The sequence below is a fragment of the Theropithecus gelada genome, chromosome 17 (assembly GCF_003255815.1).
Source record: "Theropithecus gelada isolate Dixy chromosome 17, Tgel_1.0, whole genome shotgun sequence".
Taxonomy (NCBI): Eukaryota; Metazoa; Chordata; class Mammalia; order Primates; family Cercopithecidae; genus Theropithecus; species Theropithecus gelada.
Genome location: NC_037685.1, coordinates 72,182,879 through 72,206,810, shown reverse-complemented (window position 1 = coordinate 72,206,810; position 23,932 = coordinate 72,182,879). Strand labels below are relative to the sequence as shown.

The 23,932-nt window shown below is 37.1% G+C and overlaps 1 protein-coding gene across 2 annotated transcripts in view; it reads left to right on the top strand.

Annotated features, from left to right (window-relative positions):
• Nucleotides 1-23,932, top strand: part of ELF1 (E74 like ETS transcription factor 1) — a 115,545-nt gene that overhangs the window by 28,150 nt on the left and 63,463 nt on the right. The window contains exons 3-5 of one of the 2 annotated variants that reach the window (XM_025364115.1): nt 936-1,140; nt 6,001-6,192; nt 7,155-7,271. The exons of the other annotated variant lie outside the window; for it this stretch is intronic. The gene's annotated coding sequence lies outside the window, so the exon portion shown is untranslated. The remainder of the gene's footprint in view (nt 1-935; nt 1,141-6,000; nt 6,193-7,154; nt 7,272-23,932) is intronic. 2 annotated transcript variants of the gene reach the window in all.

Genomic DNA, 23,932 nt, shown 5'->3' with positions numbered 1-23,932 from the left:
TTGAGCTGCATTTATCATTTCAAGCGCTTTGGAAGTACTTAGTGCTTTCAAGCCATTTTGATTAATTTAAGCTCTTAGAATAAATTAATAAGTATATTCACCCAGAGGCCAGGATAAGTAAGTGTAGTAATATTTCAGTGCTTTGGGCACTTTGTCAGATGTATTCTGACTTGGAAGGCAGAGCTTCGCTGGCCACAGTTGTCCCCTTAGGCTGGCCTTGCCACAAGTGCAGCGGAGCTGTAGCAGGGTGCCTGGCACAAGAGGCTTGAAATACACATAGAATGTTTTGCTTGAAAGGTAAATCAAACTGTGGCTATCATTTGGAAGTAGCAGAGTTATGAACTATGATCGTACCGATAATTTTTAAAAAGGGTTTTATCGAGCTTGCAGTTTATTTAAAATCATTTTGCTTTGTTGGACTCTAAATTACTTTCTAACATTGGGGTGTGGGTTTTTAAAAAGTCTGTAAACCAGTTTAATTCACACTTATTTTTCCACTGAACTTTGAATTTTCTAGTGGATTTTATCTGTTTAGTGAACTTATAGATCTGCATGTGCCTTTGTAGTTTGCTAGCCTTTCCAGACTACGCAGCAATATAGCTCTTTCATAAAAGGGTTAATGAGTAGCCAGATTATACTCACCAGTCCATTGTTACATTAGGAGCCACCGAGTTTGCTATCTCCCTTCCATCCCCTTTCACACTTTATTCATTTCATAGTTTTATTTGGTACAGTAAAGTAACTTTTAAAAATTGAGATTTTTATATTTTAAAACAATATATAGTTTTTAATTTTGCTCTCTTGTAGATTCTTACTCTCTTTTATTGTTAGTTTTAAATTATGGCAATTAATATGAGCTTAGTAATGGTCTAATCAAGGTAGATCTTGCACCTTGCCTCTTCTTCCCCACTTTCCTATACCGTTTTTACCTGCAGATTTGCATGTTTGACCTAGCAGAATAATTGGGTCCACAGCAACATGGGCGTGCCTCCCTTAGAAACACTTGGTTTCATGTATGACTCATAAGCTGAAGCACAGACACCACTTCCCCAATCTACAGGAGCCATTTTAACAGCTAAAACTTGTCGGATTGCTTTTTATTTTCAAGCCCAAAAGACGATAGAGAAAGAATACTTGAAGGTAACTTGTTACGATTTTGTATGTTTGCTTCTGGCTGTTTCTTGAGCTGATAAACAGGGTGGTTCTTACCTGTGGAAGAACATGGCTGAATGTGTTCTTTAACTCTGATAAAATGTGTGTGGTCAGTCACATGCCTGATTGAACTTAATTGCTAGGAGGAAACAAAGCACTGAAATTCTGGAAGGTTTTAGATCTTCTTGTTAAAGCATTTTATATGTCTTTGTGATTTTTTTTTTCTATGTAATTTAAGAATAAAAGAGGTTTTTTGTTTGTTTGTTTGTTTGTTTGTTTGTGTTTAAGTACCACAAAGCAAACTAAGGTCAAATTTTAATTTAAAGAATCTAATTGTATTTTTTGGGGTAGTTGAAGTTATAATTAAGTAAACCATATTATTCCTGTGTGATATGGATGTTAACAATCCAGGGGCAGTGGCTTTGTTTTGGCATTTTAGCTAAGGGTGAAGTTTTGGGACAACTCAGTCATAAGGTGTTGCTCATTGACTGTTACGGTTTTTTTTTTTTCCTCCCTCTCTGTTTTTAAAGTTAATGAAATTTTATTACACATTTCATTTTGGAAACCCAATAGAAGTTTAAGTAAAGTGAATGATTATTTAGATAATAAGTAAAAATGAATATTAGATTATTTAGATAACAAGTAAAAGTGAATATTAAATAAAGAGGAAGAAAGACGAGCATGATTCATTTACTATTAGGAAAAAAATGAAGTTTTATAATTCACACTGGAAACTTGTTCTGAGTAACAACCTTAGAGGTAAAGCTGTCTTCTGAGGAAACGTGGTTATTTCAATTTTGTGTAAAAAGAAAAAGTGATGAGTATTGGCCTTCCTTCTGTATTACTGTACTTAAAATTTGCTTGCTTTGAATAAAAAACCTTCTGTAAATGAAAAGATTGCTCAGTCTTTTCCTGAAGTACTTGTCATTGTAGTTACGAGATTTTGGCTGGTGAGTATACATCCTGCTGTGCCTTAAAGTCCTAGGTGCTCTGTAAGGCTGAGTGCAGTAGTATTTTATTTCTGAAACATATTTATGAAGATAAAAATTGGAATATGCAGTGATTCCAAAAAATAGAGTTTTTGGATATAAAACTTGCCAAATCATTTCTTGTTGACCAAAATGATACTTAGCTAGTTCTTTGAGAATTTGCTATGCACTTTCTAAGTGCTTGAAGGCCTGTCAGATTACAGGGAAGACAGAAAGGCAATCAGTTATTAAATCAGTTATTATTTCTTACTCTTTCGTAAGGATTGTTGATATTAACATCTCAATTTTGCGGTCTTACAAGAAAGACACAGCGGACATTTTACCAATTCATCTGAGCCATTTGCTATCATCTTTGTTTGTATATTGCTGGTTTAGTCAGCCTTTGAGTAAGCAAAAGCTGTATTTACCTCTAGTCTGGTCTGTGTGAAAAATCTAATGAAGACTTTTCTATTTTTTTTTTTAATTTTTTTTTAAGGTGGTGATCCATAAGAGAAAAATCAAGAGGCACACAAATAAGCGGCATAATTAAGATCTTATTTATTAAAGAAAAGTAGAGGAAATTGGTTTCTTAAATTTAAGAAGCTGGTACAGTTTAAGTAAAATAGATATTGTTTATATATTTTCTTATGTGATAAGGACTGAAGTGGAGCTTCAAGGAGAAGGGAGAAGGGGGGAAAAAAAGAGAACCAAGAAAAGACCAGAAAAATTTATTCAGTAGTTCCCTCTCCATGTTTTTCCTTCCATAAGATTGAATGTAAGTTTGAACTGAGCCATCAGAATGAAATTTAGAATTACTGATTTATAGAACTTCAGTGCTGTAAGTGACCGAAGATTGTCCAACTGCCTCACTTTTGTAGATGAAGAAACAGTGGCCCACAGAGGTCCTGTGATTTGCTGGAGGTCATGCAGTGCCTCATGGCTTCCCAGTCTGGAACTGCTCGTGCCAGTGCACAACAAGTGATGCTTTGTTTGAAATGCTCTGTGTTTCCTTAAGGGTAAATAAAACCTTAATTAAGATGTTTGGTGATAATCTTGGTGATAAGTTGCAACCAAATGGATCAACCAGTGATTTTGAAAATGTAGTTAGTTTTCTTTTTCATCAGAAAGATGATGCATTCATTTTATTTCTACAACAACTTTTTGTTTTTCACCGTTAGAATTTTTTTGTTCATGACATTGCTTATTTTAAGATGGCTTTAGACGGAAATATAAAGAGTTGAGAATTTAATTTGAGCTTCTAGATACAAAGACAGTTTTATTTCTGCTTTAGTTTTACCTCTTTTTTTTTTTTTTTTTTTTTTGAGACGGAGTTTCACTCTTGTTGCCCCGGCTGGAGTGCAATGGCACAATCTCGGCTCATCGCAACTTCTGCCTCCCAGGTGCAAGCAATTCTCCTGCCTCAGCCTCCCAAGTAGCTGGGATTACGGGCATGCGCCACCACGCCCGGCCACTTTTGTATTTTTAGTAGAGACAGGGTTCCTCCGTTTTGGTTAGGCTGGTCCTGAACTCCCGACCTTGGGTGATCCACTTGCCTCGGCCTCCCAAAGTGCTATGATTACAGGCACAAGCCACCGTGCCCGTCCTTACCTCATATTCTTTTAGGAGGGCAAATACTGTTTAATGTGATACCTTGTTGTACTAAAGTATGTGTATTTGTAAAACTCTGTGTGTGAATTTACAAAATCCAGAGGTGTCTAAGCTTTCACATTACACTTATCTTAAATTTGACCTTATTATAAGGTAGTTAATCTCATTTTATCTTTGTTACATCTCCTCCTCCTTTGAAATAAGAGAATTGTTTGGTATCTACAAAATCTTTTGTCTGTTAACTTTTTGGTATGTTTTATTGGGGTGGTTGGACAATCTCTAGGTTTGAAATTTGGATTTTTAATAGTTTATGCATAACTGCTGAATCTCCTAAATGTCTGAGTGCCCTCACTCAATTCAGTGTGAAATCGTCCACAGTGTGGCCATCATTGTTCTAAACAACAAAAAGCACAAAAGGCTAGGAACATGGACTTTATCCTCATAAACTTAAATTCTTGTTGGGAAAACAGGGCTTGTTAACAAGTGAAGTAAAGAATGGGACCAACCACTGACTAGGTAAATTCAGGTTCAGATTGCCTAGAGATAAAAGATGACTGAAAGAATACTCAGGAGAGTTTATCTTGAAGGAATGATGAATGTTGAAGGTTGAATAGCATTTACTATGTTAAGAAGAGCGTCTTCAGTAAGAATAAGAATATATGCTGTTTGAGAGGAGAGAGGTTTTATTCTGTTTTTTCTGCCTTTTTCAACCTTTGACAAAGTACCAAGCACATATGAGTAGAGAGGTATTATTTGCTGTAATAAACCTTTGGCTACTCTTTTTTGCCATCTTATGTGACAAATTCAGTTGGCCATCTTGCTGAAGTTAAAGATGGCACATCTTTAAAAAGCACTTGGCCCTCAGCTTAATCTCTGACTGGTGTCTGCGTGTTGTAGGTAATACTATCTTATAGTATTACCTTTAAAGCTGTAATTGTCAACCTTTGGTGTAACAAAGAATCACCCAGCTTTAACTCAGAAATTCTGATTCATTAGGCCTAGGATTTGCTTAAACAATCAGCATTTTTTCCTGTGTACCCTAAATGATTATGATGTAGGTGCTTATATGCCACACTTTCAGAAAGAGAGTTTACAGGTTTAAGGCTATGAAGAGGAATTAGCTGTTTTGCATTTAAATATGTGAGGTTTTAGGCAGCAATGCTGTTTTGAAGCCCATAGCCTCTAGTAAGGAAGGAAAGCAACTAGGGTACTTTTTTATCAGTGTTGGAACCCATTTAGGCTCCTTTCCCATCCCAGTTTTCCCTTTCTCTAGTCCATTTTTTTGTTGTGCTATATGTTGTTCAGCCATGCGGCTATCCCTCTTTCCTTTTCTCTGATCCACCCCCGCAGCCTACTGCCATATTGACCATAATAAATAAAGTAATCTTTGTTTTTTAATGAAATTAACCTATTTTTTATTTCTCAGTGAACTCTTTCAGCATTAGTTGTTTTGGTTCCAGTTGTTGCTTCTTGGTTTCCCTCTCCATCCTCTTATTCCTGGGGCTTTAGGAAAAACACCCCCTTACTGATTTAGGGTGGCATTTACAGCTTTTTGAAAGCTCTTCTCTCTTGGGAAATACATTATTATTATTTGTAATATTTTTCTTTTCTTTCTTTTTTTTTATGGGGGGCAGGGGCGACTTGAAGACCAGTGTGATAGTATGTACTTGTTTGAGTCTGGGAGGAAGTAACTTTTTTTAACCCTGTAATGCTTGGATATGAGTTTTGAAGCTTCTTCAGATATTTAACTGCATCTTTGATTGCATATTTGTAGGTCTGCCTAACATTCCATCTCACCTAATGGGACATTGTTCGGTATTCACTGACTTGTATAAATGAGAAGAAAAGTCCCCTCAGTTGAATTGTTTGAAGATAATCATTGCTTTCACAAATTAACCAGCATGTTTTGCTCCTTTACTTAAGAGCTGCTTCATATAAATGGTTGAAATTAAGTTAGTAATATTATTGAGTCAACTCCAATGATTAGGACAGTTTCCAACTATCTGAACAATTTTTCTTCCATTAGTATGGAGAACCTACAAGAGAGTTTTTTGTGTCTTGTCAAATGAGCTGTATACTATAATAAAAGTGGCTGTTGAGCAATACTACACATGTCTTTTCTGGTCATGGTTCTAAGCACCTTAAGTTATTATATGAGAAAAATAACTCATTGTGTGCTATTTGCTTTGTTGACAGAGAGGGAGAAATTATGCACATAAGCTTCAGATGTACAAATTTCTATGCAGAAACGTTTTGATTCCTTCTCTTCCAGGTATTAACATCATCCTCATTGTCAGAGCCCTCTTGCCTTCCATAGTTTGTATGAAGATTGGTTTAACAATTTTTATATTAAAAGCTATCAAAAGTGATATATGCACACCATTCAAAATTTAATTCATAGGTCTATAATGAAAAGGAGCCTCCCTCCTCTACCCCTTCTCACTCTCAGTCCTGCTGTCCAAAGGTAACCACTGAGAGAAGTTGTTTTTTTTAAGTTTGTGTTTTCATGTGATTTGTCCTCTTCCTGTGTTCTACTCTGTATATTAGAAGCTCTTCAAAGTAGCAGGCACCAGTGTGACTTTACATGCTGCAGTGTCTACATGATAGATGCCCAGTCATATAGTGATCATTATGTCTGTGCTGTTACATAGTGCAATTTTAAAAATCTAAATATAATTAAAGAAAATTAGTTTCTGGGTTTAGAAAACAATCCTATAAATAGTAAAGCTATAAAATTTTATAATAAAACTATTAAAATGAAGTGATTTAACAATTTATATACATCTTATTTTTTATATCAAAATACTAAATGAGAGTTTAGTATTGTAATGGGGCAATTCATTATTTTTTCTTTAAAAATGAAATGCGCAAGTAGGAGAATATATAAAAGATATAGAGTTTAAATAAAATTGTAAAGTGTTACAACATGGGTAAACATTTTGTAATGTTATTTAAAGTTTTGCCTCATATTTAGAAGTATTTTCAGAAACAACCCGTGTTAAGAAATATAGAGTATGTCTATTACCCTAGAAGGCCCCCACTCCTATTCGTGTTTGTTTCCTTTAAAAAATAACTACTATCCTGGCTTTTGTGATAATCTTTTCTTTATAGTTTTACCTCTTTGAACTTTATACACCTGAATCACACCATATATTCTGTAGTGACTTTGCTTCTTTCATTCAGCTTTGTGACTTATCTTACTTTTCATTGCAATATAGTATTCCATTGTTTGTCTATACCAGAATGTATTTATTCTTTCTTGTTGATGGCATTAGATTATTTTCAGCTTGGGAACACTTGTACATGGTTCTCTGGAACATAAATGTAGAAGTTCTCTAGACCAGTATCTTCACATTGAGGGATGTGAAGGCTTTGCAGAGTATAGATAGTTTAATGTAATTTAGAGATCTTCATTATCTTTCCTAGGATCAGATACCTGCCAATGATGACTTCTAACCCATTCAGAATCTTTCTATGGTGTATTGCCCTGGGGTGTAAAATCCACCAGGACCCTAAACAGATGGGCAGTTGATGTATTACAGAGTAAGCTGTAGACAACAATATATTTGACCCCTAAAACAGTTCAGTATGCTTGTCATTTCTTAACTAGAATTAAATTATTTCAAACATAATTTTGAATTAAAAAAATTTTAATAAATACTTGTTCCCAATTATGCATATAAAAGCAATCCTACTATATTGATATACATGTAGTAAAGTTATACAAATACATAATAGGGAAGATATCAATTTTAGAATAGTTGATGAGTGGGCACTGTAGCTTATGCCTATAATTTGAGCACTTTGGAAAGCCTAAGTGGGAGGATCACTTGAGGCCAGGAATTCGAGACCAACCTGGGCAACATAGCAAGACCCTGTCTCTACAAGTAGAAAAAAAAATTTTTTTTTAAATTAGCCAGGTGTGGTGTCACACTTCTGTAGCTCCAGCTACTTCGAGAAGCTGAGGCAGGAGGATTGCTTGGGCCCAGGAGTTAATGCTGCAGTGAAATGTGATTGTACCACTGCGCTTCAGCCTGGGTGACAAAACACGAACCTGTCTCTTAAAACAGAGAGAAGAAAATAAAATCAAACTTAGAATAGTCCAAGAAGGGATGAAATGAGATTGGAGAGGGATATTAGAGGAGGCTTTAACTGTAGATGACCTTTTTTTCTTAAAAACAGAACAAAAAAAAACCCAAAAAACCAGAAATAAGCTATGGTAAAATATAAAGCTAGGTGGTAGATAGATGAATCCTCTTTGGTTTAACTGTTTCATAATACTCTTTTTTTTTTCTTTTTTCTTTTTTTTTTTTGAGATAGAGTCTTGCTCTGTCGCCCAGGCTGGAGAGCAGTGGCACAATCTCAGCTCACTGCAACCTCTGGCTGCTGGGTTCAAGTGATTCTCCTGCCTCAGCCTCCCAAGTAGCTGAGATTACAGGTGCCCACCACGGCACCCAGCTAATTTATCTTTTTTTTTTTTTTTTAAGTAGGGACGAGGTTTTTCCAGGCTGGTCTTGAATTCCTGACCTCAAGTGATCCACCTACCTTGGTCTGCCCAGTGCTGGGATTACAGGTGTGAGCTGCTGCGCCTGGCCTCATAATACATTTTTATCTGTAAGCTGTAGTTTATTTTTGCCTCACATTGTAAGTATCTTGAGGAATAATATTTAATTTGACTGGTAGTAAAAGTTGACTTAAAAAAAAGTGGCAAATAAACTTTGCATCAGAGCCAGGGGCACTGAGATGCACCTGTAGTCCCAGCTACTTGGGAACTTGAGGTTGAAGGAATGCATGACCCCGGGAGTTTGAGACCTGGGCAACATAGTGAGACCCTCGTCTCTCAAAAAAATGAAAATTCTGCATCACTTAAAAATGGGGTCAGGCACGGTGGCTCAATCAAGTCTGTAATCCCAGCGCTTTGGGAGGCCAAGGCAGCTGGATCACTTGGGCCCAGGAGTTTGAAACCAGCTTGCAAAACATGATGAAACCCTGTCTCTACTAAAAATACAAAAATAAGCCGGGCATAGTGGTGCATGACTATAGTCCCAGCCACTTGGGGAACTGAGGTGGGAGGATCACTTGAACCCAGGAGGTCAAGGCTTCAGTAAGGCATGTTCGTGCCACTATACTCCAACCTGGGCAACAAAGTAAGACCCTGTCTCAAAAAAAAAAGTTAACTGCCTATTTCAGTGAAAGGGATTGGGTAGATTCAGATGTAAGTGTTATAAGACTGTGTGTCTGTCGCAAATAACTAAGAAGATCTAGGCATACTTCTGGATGGATAAATAGTAATTTCCAGTTGAGATCCATTAACAAATTGGAGCTTTAGTTACCTAGAAGTAATTTAGTTAGGTTTCATCTTCAGAATTATCCCACATTCAAATATTTTTCAAAAACACATTTCAAAACAAAAACGTTCATAAAATAATTAGTATAGTATTAACATCCATGAATGTTTAAGTAGCTAATAGATTGTTGCATCTAACCAGATTTACTGGCATATTCAGTGTTTCATCTTGCTTCCTGATCAGTGTTTCATGTAGCTTCCTTAGAATTCTTACTGTAATGATAGCAATTCCTGAATCTTTAGTGGTTTTTGTTGTTACCGTTACAAACTCCTGGGCTCAATCGATCCTCTTACCTTGGCCTCCCAAAATGTTGGGATTACAGGCATGAGCCACCATGCTTGGCCCAAAGCATGTATGTTTAACACCATTATTTTTAATCAAGGAAAAATTCCCAGAGTTTTTTTTCAATATGCTATTCTGAGAAAAGACTCCTTTAAAGGGGCATATAATAAATAATAATATCCTTTAAGTAAAAAACATATATTGATAAATATGACCTAGGAAAACAAAAGCTCTTTGTGGTCCTCAATAAATTTTAAGAACATAAAGGGATCTTGACACCAAAAAGTTTGAGAACTGCTGCACTATTGCAACTAGTAATTTAAATATCATTCTTAGAGTTTTACATTATTAAATTGAAGTTAAACAAACACAAGCTTTCTAAACCAAACAACTAGAGTAAAAACATTAATTTGAAGTTTTTTTTTTTCCCAATGAGAAAAATCATAGACTGTCACCTTTACCATTTATTTACTTGTGTCTCCTAGCCCTTTCCACAAAGAATAACCAATTCTTTAAAATTGGGAAGTATATTAAATTATTACCTTTAAAATTAAAATGTATTAAACTTTGTAGCAAAGGAATGCAAATTAAAGTCAAATAACCCCCCTGTGTTTTTATCCATCATATTGACAATAGTTTAAGTATTGTGGGTCGTTGCAAATGACATTAAATGTCCATGCAGGTGTTCTGTTGCTAACAGTATAAACTGAAAAAATCTTCTGCAGGACAGTTGGCATTATGATGTCAAATGCTTGGAAAGTCTATGTTTCTTTTGATAGAATTCAGTTCTTGGTAGAAAATTTAAGGATGGGACCAAAGATTCAGTTATAAGGATATTTGAATCATATCCTGTGATTGTGTAGCAGTTCTCAAACCTTACACTTTTTTTTCCCCCAAGCTTCATGCTCTTTGTATCATCTTTATACTATTAAAATTGAGGCTCCCAAAGAGCTTTGGTTCATGTGGGTTACATTTACCAATATTAACCAGTGTTAGAAATTAAAACAGAAACTTGAAAAATATTAATGTATTTATTTACATTACACGCCCATTACATGTTAACATAATTATTGTTATGAAGGACAAGTTTGAGCCAGGTACAGTGACCCAAGCCCAGCTACTTGAGAACCTGAGGCAGGAGGATTGTTTGAGCCCAGGAGTTCAAGTCCAACCTGGGCAACATAGCAGGACCCTGTTTTTTTTGAAAAAACACAGTGCAAAAAAAGACAAATATGTTTTCCAAAACAAAAGCTGTACCGAGAAGGGTGTAAATCTTTTATCTTTGACTTCACAGAAGACAGCTATATTCTCATATCTGCTTTTGCATGAAATCTGTTAGAATACGTTGCTTTAGTTGAAGAATATGAAGAAAATTCAGCCTCACACAGATGTCTAGTTGCAAAAAGTAGATGTATTTTAATGTCCACTTCAGATAATTGTGGATATTCTTTGATACTACACCAAAGCTCATCAACAAATGCTAGTTTTTTAAAGGTTAGAACAATGAGATTCTGAAAACCTATGAATGAACTTTTTGTCCCCTGTAACATTAACATCCACGGGTCTGTCTTGTACTTTGAATGGATTGATTTTTTTTTTAACCTAAGCAAGATTTTGTAACATCATGCATGAGTCATTTGTGTATTGCAAATGTTGACATAGTATCAGAATCATACCAGTCTCATCGGAAAAGCCTTTTAAATGCATTGAGAAGCCAACAGAGTCAAAGCAGTAGATACAAGTTTTCTAAAATTCTGATTTTCAATTGAAAGCTTGCATTTTATAATTGGTGACAATTGCTGTTGTTTTCCTTGACGTGATGGGCATGCTTTATTCAGTTTTGGAAAAATTTCTGCCAGATATCCAATTCTGAATAATAATTACTTCTTTTAAGTAAAAATTACATTCATGAAAGCAGCAGCTAGTTTTAAGCTCACACATCGAAGAATAATAGCGTAAATGCTTTTTCTCAAGACAACAATGCTATTTCTGTTTATGCCAGAAGTAGTACTTTATTTGTACCTCCCATTTTATCACTCAGAATATTAAAAACATGTATTTAATGGTTGAGATTCAAGAAAATAGTTGTTACTCTTCTTCAAAGACATTCTTAAGTGAAGTCACCTTTTTAAAATGTGAGTGCCCAGTGGTAAGGAGTAGACTCGTGGCTTGAGGGTGCAGCCTTGGTCAGGGCAGAGACACTTGCAGTTTCATCCTCTTTTGCTTTTGCATCATCAGGGCAAGTGTCAACACAGTGGAAAAGCCGAATAATACCTTGCCATTATTATGAAAAGAGTTGTGATCTCAGGAGCCCCCTGAAAGGGTCTCTGGATCCTTTGTGGGTCTGAGGATTACATTTTGTGAATCACTGTTAATAGAGCAACATTAGAAATAATACAAATGTCTAAAAATTAGGGGTGGATTAAATAAATGTTATATGGCAGAAATATAATTTTATTAAAGTTTATGTTAAATATAAGGTTATAACACAATATTTTTCTGTTTTTGGCACCTCTCTAATGAGGAAATCAGCATTCTTCAAAGAAAATAAAGGCGTTGGTTCTGAGCCTCAGTGCTTCCATTTAGTTGATGCCTTTGTGATTAAGAAAAGGGAAGTTGAAAGGCAGAAGGTGGCAGTTACTGTCTTCTCCAGTAGGCTAAGGGATGTTTGTACAGCAATTTTATTTTTACAGTAAAAGGAATTGGCAGTGGTATCAATCATTTCTAGATACTTTATAATAATAATAATATGTGGAATGTGCCTTCAAATGAAATTCCTCCAGTAGACTCAATTTCTCTTTAGGCATTTTCTGATTTACATTTTCCCGTTGTGTTCTTAATTGAGAGAGCTTTCAGTTGCTGCATATTATTTAGCTTCACACTGAATTAAAGAAATGAGTTATAAGCAGGTTAGAAGGCTACTGTTGAGTCCCTTGGGCTTCCTGCTAAGACCTCCACACAGGGCGTTCCTGAGGTGTATTATCTGTGCTCTGCAGCAGGGAGGAACCCTTTTTGTGAGCGGCATCATTGAAGATTGGCTGCTTTGTGCATTTGAGGTATTTCTCTTTGTTATAATGGAAGCCTAATAATAATCATGACTTGTCTTGAGTAAGGTTTAATATTTTCCTAAGTACCAAGTTCTAGGGAGGGTTTGATGTTTAAAATTCCTTTCCAAATAGCCATTGTGTTTATTCAAAATTGTATGTCTTAGATAAACTTGTTAAAGTGTGCTGGAAGAATATATACAGCATGCTGTGTATATAAAGTTTTAAAATATACTATACAAAATGTATGTACTAAATTATAAGGAAAAATAAGATGTTAGATTTAAGTTTGAATAATTCATTGGAATTAATGTTACATGTGTTTTAGTTTGAAGGGCAACTTAAAAAGTTTGTATTTAGACATATGGTATATTGTGTAAATTATTTTATTCAAAATGTTTTCGTTGCAAACTGAACATCGTGCCTGATCCTTTTGATCTGTAGATCAGAGAAAAACTTGCGTATTGTTATAGGATAATTTACAACCTTTTAGTCTTAAGAGTAAACTGAAAGGAAGATGTAATGCTTATCTGCCCTTGGTAGAACAGAACAGTTACACATGGTTAACTGTGTTTGATTGTTGGGTAGGTGATGGACACTAGGTTCTCCGCAGCTGCTCTGAGACTCCCCCACTCCCTCCTCGTCCCACCCGCTGCCCCCCCCCCAACCCTTAGGGTTATTTCACTAAGCATCAGAGCCAGAGGATAGGGGAGGGGAGCTAATGTGTAAGGAAATGGATGTTGTTCTTCCTTCATTTTTCCTTCATGGTTCATGGAGCACTTACTCCTTATTCCCTAGATACTGGGGACAATTTAGCTAATACATTTACCAGTGAGAGCAGAGATACACTAAAGATGTGCTAGGAAGGCACTAATAACTCTTAGACTCCTATAAAGAATGAGCTAGATCCTTCTGGTTGAAAAATACTGGGTAAAAATGAAATTGTTTTTCAAAGCCACTCATTTAAGAAATGTTACTTCAGGAGTCTACTACCATGCTTACAGGTGATTATTAGGTATACGTTAAGTTCTGTTTAGGGAAGAGAGGTCACAGGAAGCTCAAGATGGACTTCTGTGCAGTAAAATATGAAGAGTGGTTTTGGACATTGACCTAGAATGGAATAGCACTAAACCCTGGTGGAATTGTAATTGTGGCAACTTATGCTTATTATAGCATAAGTAAATATTGACCAGTATGAATGGATAAGATAGCTGCATTTTGCCCAAGTTTATGATACAGAATATGAATCATGTGAGTAATGAATTGAATTCATTTTTAAGGATTATTAATTTGGGAGGCAGCTTGGCATGATGAAAAATGTGCACCCCTTAGTTATAATTAACTGGAAGTTTGGTTAACATGACTTGAAGCAGGCAGGATTCACCTATGGAGAACAGAGTTCTAGTTGGTTGTATACAGTTGAATATATATGAATAAATAACATGAGCCAAGTTTGGGATATACAGGAAGTGAGAAGGGAGTAGAGATAGTTTGGTTGGGGGTTACAAATTGTAATCCAGGAGAGTGCTGATAAGAAGCCATGGTAAAAATGACCGAAGATGAAAGATGCAAGTTATCAGTCCTGCTTTGTTGATAGTCAGTTGCTTAAAAGGTTTTTTTGTTTCTTTGTGGTAGTTTTTTTTTTTTTTTTTGATAGGTATAGCAGGGGTTGTGGGGGGTCATATATCAAGGTGGTCAAGTGTTACTCGTGTAAACAGTTGGGTAAAATAGTTTAAGGGCCTGTTCTGTTGTTTAGACACTTGGTTTTTTACTCAGTCATTGTGGTTTTCAAATCTTAATTTGTGTGGTGTTTGCTCCTAAGAATACTTCTTCAGAAGACTATAAATGAGTCTTTGCATGCATATTGAGTCTTAGATCCCAAGACCAAAATACTTTTTTATTGGCTCTGTTTGTATAAACACTCTTCACCATTTATATGTTTCTGCTACTGTACTTTGATATATTTTCACACAAACTATTGGACTATTTATAAAACAAGACATAAAGATGTAACAGAGAAGGCAGGAAATACTTGACATTTGTGTGCCGTATCTTACTCTCTGCTTCCTGTCAGTTAAACCACGATGAGAGGAACAGAGACACAGATGTACAATTGCTGCTTTAATTTGCCACTGGGGAGACCAGTTAAGCATAAAGCTAGTTTCATTAAACTTCTGTCACTTGTTGATTCGAAGGACATTGTAGGCTTCTTTGGTACTATATGGATTGTATGCATCATGTGGTGGCAATTAGATGTTTACTACAGCACCTAGTAGGAACATATATCTTTTACATATTTAAAAGGTATTTACTTTTGTGACATTTTTTAGGCAATAAAAAATTGGCATTTGAATTCATATATATGGCATGAATTCACTGTGAAATGTTAGGCTAATATTTTGATCTTGAAATTTTAGTATCTAATTATTAACTTTTATGTATTAGTGTATCAGGATTCTGTAAAACTTTCAAAGCATTTTGTAGCTTACAAAGTAAATTCTTACTTGGTACAACTTCAAGATGAAAAATGAAATGGAAAGTTATAGAGGTTGACTTATCTAAGAAAATACAGTTAGTAAATGGCATTCAACTACAACTTGAATGCAGGTGGTCTGATGCTAGATCCTGTATCCCTAATGTTAGGGAAAAGGTTTGTTTTTATTAAATTACTATTCTACCTATTTCTCAGTGATTTTAACTTTTAGGGTCACCTTTGCTTATTTTTCCTAGAATATCCCCTACCCCCTTTCCTCTCATGTTCTCTCCTTGGGAAAAATAGATGTTACTTATTTCTAAAGAAATAGCCCACATGTCACTTATGAAGTTTTTTCAGGTTCTCACAGGTATTTACCCCTCTCTATTCTATCATCTTTTGGTTGACTTGTTTATTTACATTGTTTTGTAGTTATCTGTTTACATTTTTTCTTTTTAGATGTTGAACCACTTTGGGACAAGGATCATATCTTATTTGTCTTTATTTTTGTATACCCAGTAAATAGCATATAGTAGATTTCATAAATACTTGTTGGGGGAATAAGTATGTACCTGATATTTATTTTCTTTTTTCTAGAATTATAAGCTGGTTAAATAACTATAATGTGGATCTTTTCTACAAGTTGCCTTTATGGTTTATTTCTAAGATAATTTTACTTTAAAAGTTATTTCCTACTTGAGCTCCACCCACCCCCAGTTCGTTTTTGCTGTTTATGGAAATGAGATATCCTAGTGAAATTATTAGTGTTTTCATCCTAGTTAAAAGTGGAGATAACATATTGGTCCATTAAAAAATGTAGCTGAAGAGCTTAATTATTTTAGATTGCTAAGCATAAAAAATCTCTTACTTTTGGCTTTAATCTGGAAAAAATGTCTAGCCCTTCATTGTGGTCCTGATATCTCCACTGAATAAATGGGAATAATAATTCTCTTTATTACTTTTTGCCTTTCCCTGTATTATTTTCTGTTGTCACCAAGTTTTTTGTGCCTCAGTGATTGGAGGGTTATAAATTGCAGTTGTCTTGTCAACAGAGCAATAAATTTCGCAAATAGAACTTTAGCTTAGATCTGGCCATTCTAGGAATGTCTTATAAAGTTTATATATTAACAGTTTTTCTAGCCGAAAATTGATAGAAGTTACTATATCTTTTTAAACAATAAATCTAAATGATCAAAGTCAGATTTAAGGATTTAACTTTTAAAGATTGAAGGAAAAATTATGAAGCTATATGAGTTTAATTTTTAAGGAGTTTTAGAAGAACCAAATAGTTATTTTGTTTATTAAAACTTAGGTAGACATGTGGAAAATAGTTTATAGGGTTTTTGAGTGTCCTTTTAATGTGAGACCTCCCTTTTTTATGCTGTTTGTTGGGGGATGTTGATGAATTTCTGAGTTTGAATCAGAAAAATACATGTTATGTATGTCCCTTTGAGGATAGTCAGTGAAGCTTGGCTTACCACCAGTTGGTTCTGGGAAGCGCATGCATGCATCATGTGAAACTCTATAGAATGCTAAAACAAACATATGAAAACACTAATCTTTCACTGTCTCAATGAAGAATTTTAGTAAGTAAAAATTAATAAAATAAAATGTCCTTTGATCTTGACCTAGCTTGACTTTTTAACACACACTGTACTTTTAAATTGTGTTTATTAATAACATATAGAAAAATTTATTATGTCTTTTGTTTTCAAGTAGCTTATAATCTTTAGAGAGAGGACATAGTAAATAATTACTGAATTACATGAGAGAATGAATTTTGCCCACTTCTGCTATAGCATACATATTACTGTGATTTGCATTTGCTTAGTTGATAAATTGTGATCATCTGTAGGGAAAGTCTTCTTTGCTACCTGTTGCTTTCCTACCCTTTTCCCTTACCCACAAGTGCCTGGCAGATAGGTCCCTAAAGAGTGCTTGTCCAAAAGAATATAGACAACACTGATTAATTGATTGATTGATTGATTCGAGATGGGACTTGCCTTTTTTTGTTCTTTTTAGATAAGGTCTTGCTCTGTGGAGTGTAGTGGCGGCATCATGGCTCTCACCTCAGCCTCCAAAGTAGCTGGGACCACCAGCTCATGCCACCATGCCCATCTAATTTTTAATTTGTGTAGAGATGGGTTCTTGCCTTGTTGCTCAGACTGGTCTTGAACTCCTGGCCTCAGATGATCTACCCACCTTGGCCTCCCAAAGTGCTGGGATTACAGGCATGAGCCGCTGCACCTGGGCCTGACATGATTTCTGCAGGCCATCTACTATTAATATATAGGAAAAGACAATATAGAAAGAATTATTTCTTCTTCTCCAAGGTATTTCTATTTATAAAGGGGATGTTTTTTTAAAATCCCAGTACACTTTTGTTTGTCACATTTCAGTTGGCTCAAAGTCAAATTAAATCAAATGAAGGCTTTGAGGTTGCCCCTGAGTAAATCAGCTTTACCTGGAACAGTCTCCTTTCGGATTTATCCGTACCTGTTTCCTCCCCAGATTTTCCCTTTCCCTCACCTTATATACTCGCAGATTGTCTCTGAAAGGTAAAAAACTTCTTCCCACAACTCTTATTCCCCGACTTAGTGTAGGAGACGTCACATTTTCTGTGTCCAGTTGTCAGGGGTTGGATTGTAACTAGGAGTTAGATATTGAACAAGAGAGACAGAAGTTTCTATTAATGGGTTTTGAGATAACAGCCTATATTGCCTGACAATCCCCCCTTTTTTTTTCTTTTCTTTGAAACAAGGTCTTGCTGTTTTGCCCCGGCTGGAGTAAGTGGCTGTCTATAGGTGTGATCACAGTGCACGGCGAACTTGAACTGTTGGGCTGGAGTGGTCTTCCTGCTTCAGCCTCCTGCTATGGGAGCATGCCACTGCACCTGGCTTCACATTTTTAAAGCAGAATATTTTGAGGGGAACAGAATGTTGTGATTAAGATCACTTGATGCTAAGTCCTATAAGGGCAGAAATTTTGGTTGGTTTGTTCACTGCTGTATTCCCAGCACTTAGAACAGGGTCTCGCACATTGTATGTCTGTTCTTATGCCAATCATGCTATTTTGGTTATAATAGCTTTATAGTATATTTTGAAGACTTGTAGTTTGGTACTTCCAGCTTTGTTATTTGCTATTTGAGATCTTTTGTGGAACCACAAAAATCTTGGCATCTCAAAGTGCCGGCATCTGGATTACAGGCACGAGCCACCATGCCCAGCCTCCATATAAATTATAATAATAAAAAAAAATATTGGCCAGACACAGTGGCTCACGCCTGTAATCCCAGCACTTTGGCAGGCCGAGGTGGGTGGATCACGAGGTCACGAGTTTAAGACCAGCCTGGCCAACATGGTGAAACCCCATCTCTACTAAAAATACAAAAATTAGCCTGGCGTGGTGGTAGGCACCCGTAATCCCAGCTATTTGGGAGGCTGAGGCAGGAGAATCACTTGAACCCAGGAGGTGGAGGTTGCAGTGAGCCAAGACTGCGCCATTGCACTCTAGCCTGGACGACAGAGTGAGACTCTGTCTCAGGAAAAAAAGAAAAAAGAAAGTATTTTTCCTATTTCTGTGAAGAATGTCATTGGTATGTTGATACAGATTGCACGGATTGCATTGAATCTGTAGATTTCTTTGAGTTATATCTAATTATTTATTTTATGATTTATTATTATCATCTCTTTCCTACTCTCCTTGAGGACATGTCAGATTTTTGTATCTATGCAGAGATTTCAGTAGTTATTAGAGATGTTTAAGGATTAAATAAAAAGCAGTATACTGTATATGCTTTACTTTGGAAACCACAAAGAACTTACTAGACATTAGGTATTGCTAGCAAATAATATAAATAAACCTTATTGTGATACTGTACAATTCCTGGATGTGTCTTTATAGTAAAGTATTTTTTTTTTAATCTGGTAAGTGCCCATTACATCTACTGAGACAACTTTGAATTCTTGAACTTCCCAAGAGTACAACAAAGCTGTAAAGCAGAAAACACCTCTAATAAAGACTCAGGTTTGGCCTGGCGTGGTGGTTCACGCCTGTAATCCCAGCACTTTGGGAGGCCAAGGCAAGCGGATCAGTTAAGGTCAGGAGTTCAAGACCAGCCTGGCCAATGTGGCGAAACTCTGTCTCTACTTAAAATACAAAAATTAGCCGGGCGTGGTGGCGTGCCTGTAGTGCCAGCTACTCCAGAGGCTGAGGCAGCAGGAGAATTGCTGTAGATAGTGATACTGTGCTTTAGCCTGGCAAACAGAGTGAGACTCTATCTCAAAAAAAAAAAAAAAAAAAAAAAAGCCAGGTTCAATGCAGCCTCATTTGGTCAACTAATTATTTTTACAGAAGCATCTTCTGAATGTCACCTTGTAAGAAAATGAAGATTTTGTGAATGCTGGTGATAGCAGTCTCTATTTCGGTGACAAAGAAAGGTGGATCTGTTATTTATGTCACATCTTTCTTCATTGAATAACTAAGTCAGCATCATCTATTCAAAATACTTAATACTGACAAGATACAGTCATCCAAAGATGCAACAGTTCATGTATTTCAAAGTTATACTGGTGTTCAAGTGAATGATGGGTAGTTTTGATGTTCAATTGAATAATAAGAAAGATTATGTGGTAAGTAGTCGTACGTTTTTGAAAATCTTATTTTCCTATTTCTCCCCTCTTCCAATTCTTAGGTGAAGAACAAAAACATAGAGTAAATTAAGTGATTTAAAGAGTTTTGCCACACCCTGAGCAGAATAAAAGCCACGGTTGAGAATCTCTATTTTAAGTAATTAATGAAGAATTTAAGGAGGGCAGTATACACATTGGTGATGGGAAGTTTTCAATGTAGCAGTCAAGCTGTGGAATGTCTGTTTAAACGGTCCTCATCGTTTTTGGATGGTGGTTGCCACATCCCACTTACATGACTTGCACTGGGCTTTGTAGTCATAGACCATCGTCTGCTGTTGCAGCCCAGTTTGATAACCTCCAGGAACTTTTTTACTTCTTCTCAAATCATGCCTAAATTTTACTGCCTGACTTTCTATTTCCCATTGTGAACTCTTAGCTCTTATCAGGCTGTTAACTAGCTCTAAACTTTGGTCATTTTTGAGTCTCTGCGTTCTTTTATGTCGGCATTCACATATGCATGCACGCACACATACGATGTATTTTACTATCTTTTCCTTTCCCCTTTAGTCTCTCCAACTCCTGCCTTCCTTCTGAGGTTCAGTTTAGTTCCCACATTATCTGTGAAGTGTTTTCTTTACCTGTTTGACCATCTCCTCTTCTAAAATACTGCAATACTGACCAGCTTTATTAGCACTTAATACAACCTTGTGGCATTTAGTTGCTTTTCTTGGTCTTGTTTTCTGCACTAGATAGTAAGTTTCATGGGAACAAGGGCCATGCATTATCTTTATATATTTTCCACACTGCTGAGCCTAGGGGAAATTGAATAAATACTTAACAGCATTTTACCACAAACTCCATCAATAATAGCACAGGTGCCTCTAAAATTAGATATTTGGGATCTTTTGATTAGTTCTGGATGCATCACATAAGCATAACTAAACTATTCCTTTTTGTTTGTTTGTTTTTGAGACAGCGTCTTGCTCTGTCGCCCAGGCTGAAGTGCCTCAGCTTTCCGAGTACCTGGGACTACATGTGTGGGCCACATGCACGGCTCATTTTTGTATTTTTTATAGGATTTCACCATGTTGGCCAGGCTGGTCTTGAACTCCTGGCCTCAAGTGATCTGCCTGCCTTGGCCTCCATAAAACAGTTTCTTTTTTTTTTTTTTTTTTTTGAGACGGAGTCTCGCTGTGCTCCCAGGCTGGAGTGCAGTGGCGTGATCTCGGCTCACTGCAAGCTCCGCCTCCCGGGTTCACGCCATTCTCCCGCCTCAGCCTCCCAAGTAGCTGAGACTACAGGCGCCCGCCACCACGCCCGGCTAGTTTTTTGTATTTTTAGTAGAGACGGGGTTTCACCATGTTAGCCAGGATAGTCTCGATCTTCTGACCTCGTGATCCACCCGCCTCGGCCTCCCAAAGTGCTGGGATTACAGGCTTGAGCCACCGCGCCCGGCCAAAACAGTTTCTTTTTAAAGAAAACCGAATGCCAGGGTATTTGATGCACTTTAGTTAACAGTAACCGTAATGGATTCAACTGATTTAAAAATTGATTGAGAAATTTTATTATGAATGGTGAAGGTCTAAATCTTTATTCTGTATATGTTTTACTTACTAATTGTATTTAAAGTTTGCTTCTATCTAAGATTTGTACAACAGTTAAATATAAAGTTAATGTATAATTTGTAAATACCAAATACAGGCATACATCAGTTAATGACTGGGATACATTCTGAGAAATGAATCATTAGGTGATTTCGTCCTTTTGCAAAAAATCACAGAATGTACCTACACAAACCAAGATGGTATAGCCTACTGCACACCTAGGCTATATGGTATAGCCTGTTGCTCCTAAGGTACAAACCTGTATAGTATGTTACTGTACTGAATAATATAGGTAATTTTAACACAATGGCAAGTATTTGCATATTTAAACAAACATAGAAAAGGTGCAGTAAAAACACGGTATTATCATCTTACGGGACTACTGTTGTTTATCTGCTCCATTGTTCACCAGAATGTTATATGGCAAATGACTGTATATATCTTACAGTACTAAGCCCATGGCCTTCCATATTTTCATTTCTCATCTTGTGGTTTTGCTGCTTCTTTTGTTTTTTTGAGACAGGGTCTCTCTGTCTTCCCTGCTGGAGTACAGTGATGCTATCTCATCTCACTGCAACCTCCACCTCCTGGGCTGAAGTGATCCTCCCGCCTCAACCTCACGAGTAAGCTGAGACTGCAGGCTCACACCACCACACCCAGCTAATTTTTGTATTTTTGTAGAGATGAGGTTTCACCTTTTTGCCCAGGCTGATCTCAAACTCCTGGGCTCAAGTGATCTGACCACCTTGGCCTCCCAAAGTGCTGGGATTATGTGCATGAGCCACTGCGCCCGGCCTGCTTCTTGTTTTTTGGGTTCATTTGAGTTTAGAAACTTAGCTGATTGCCAGACAGTTGCAAAGATGATTGTAGGAAGAATCTCATTTTAAAGATCCTGACATGAAACATCAGAACTCTTTTGATGATATCCAAGCTGATTTAAAATCGTTTTATGTAATTTAAAGAAGAAAAGAGGATATTGGGCGTGGTGGCTCACACCTGTAATCCCAGCACTTGGGAGGCCAAGGTGGGAGGAACGCTTGAGCCTAGGAGTTTGAGACCAGCCTGGGGAACATATCAAGACCCCATCTCTTAAAAAATAAAAAAGATGGCTGGGTGCGGTGGCTCACACCTGTAATTCCAGCACTTTGGGAGGCCGAGGCAGGTGGATTATAAGGTCAGGAGTTCGAGACCAGCCTGGCCAATGTGGTGAAACGTCATCTCTACTAAAAATACAAAAATTAGCCCTGCGTGGTGGCTGGTGCCTGTAGTCCCAGTTATTCGGGAGGCAGAGGCAGAAGAATCACTTGAACCTGGGAGGCGGAGGTTGCAGTGAGCGAGATTGTGCCACTGCACTCCAGCCTGGGCAACAGAGTGAGACTCCGTCTCCAAAGAAAAAAAAGATTGAAATAATAAATGAAGAAGAAAAGAGGTAGACTGTGAAAACAGATCATTCAGGGTTTTTTTTCACACACACATGGGGAGCAGGAAGTTTTGTGCACAAGGAATCTTAAAGTCTCAAATGTGTTGGTAACTTGGGAAAAGATGGAAATGTTTATTTCCCTGGAGATTACGTCCTTAAACATGGTTGCACTGTGACTTGAAAGAGGATCCTAAAATGTCACAGGAACAAAAGGTTGTGATTGTCAGAGAATAGCTGGAAAGGTCTGGATTCAGTGGCAGTGAGTACAGACAGAAAGCCTGGAAAGAGGTTGTATATATTGGGTTCTTGGTGGGATTAAGGCAGGGCTGACTTCGACTTCTTTAATAGTGGGATGGGGAAGTGGGGGAACTATAAAATGCAGAAATGCTGGAATGTTGTTTTTGAGATGATAGCGAAGAGTATTAAAATTGTGTTGGAGGCTGGGCACGGTGGCTCAAGCCTGTAATCCCAGCACTTTGGGAGGGCGAGACGGGTGGATCACGAGGTCAGGAGATCGAGACCATCCTGGCTAACCCGGTGAAACCCCGTCTCTACTAAAAAATACGAAAAACTAGCCGGGCGAGGTGGCGGACGCCTGTAGTCCCAGCTACTCTGGAGGCTGAGGCAGGAGAATGGTGGGAACCCGGGAGGCGGAGCTTGCAGTGAGCCGAAATCGCGCCACTGCACTCCAGCCTGGGCTACAGAGCGAGACTCCGTCACAAAAAAAAAAAAAAAGAAAGAAAAAAAAAATTGTGTTGGAGCTATACTTAAAAAAAAAAAAAAAGACTTTATTTTTTAGAGCCATTTTAGATTCACAGTAAAATTGAGAGGAAAGTACAAATATTTCCCATATACCTCCTGCCCCTGCACATGCATAACCTTCCCATTATCAGCTTCTCGCTAATCAGCACCTGCACCAGAGCAGTGCACTTGTTACAGCCGATGAACCTGCACTGACACTTTGTCACTTGAAGTTCATAGTTTACATTAGGGTTCACTTGTGATGGTGTACATTTTACGAGTTTGGGCAAATGTCACTTAGTAATAGGCATTTAAGTTTCCACATGTCTTTTTGTGGCTTGATAGCTTATTTCTCTTTAGTGCTGAATAATATTTCATTATGTGGATGCACTACAGTTTGTTAATTCACCTACTGAAGGACATCTTGGTTGCTTACAAGTTTTGGCAGTTATGAATAAAGCTGCTATAAACATCCACGTGCAGGTTTTGTGTGGACATAAGTTTTTACTTCCTTCGGGTAAATACCAGGGAGCACAGCTCTGGTGTAAGAGTGTGTTTAGTTTTGTAAGAGACTGCCAGACTGTCTTCCAAAGTGTACCATTTTCCATTCCTACCAGCAGTGAATGAGAATTCCTGTTGTTCCACATCCTTGCCAGCTTTT